Below are 243 nucleotides of genomic sequence, written 5' to 3'. Positions count from 1 at the left end.
ACTTCACCACTTCATCACTCACATTAAGAAGACTCTACAGGTGAATAGGGTCACAACATGAACTCACAGACATCACCATGAAACTTCACCACTTCATCACTCACATTAAGAAGACTACAGGTGAATAGGGTAACAACATGAACTCATAGATATCACCATGAAACTTCACCACTTCATCACTCACATTAAGAAGACTCTACAGGTGAATAGGGTCACAACATGAACTCATAGATATCACCATGA

The sequence above is a fragment of the Anarrhichthys ocellatus genome, unplaced genomic scaffold (assembly GCF_004355925.1).
Source record: "Anarrhichthys ocellatus isolate YVR2014 unplaced genomic scaffold, GSC_Weel_1.0 scaffold3335, whole genome shotgun sequence".
Lineage (NCBI taxonomy): Eukaryota > Metazoa > Chordata > Actinopteri > Perciformes > Anarhichadidae > Anarrhichthys > Anarrhichthys ocellatus.
Note: the sequence above shows the minus strand (reverse complement) of the source record.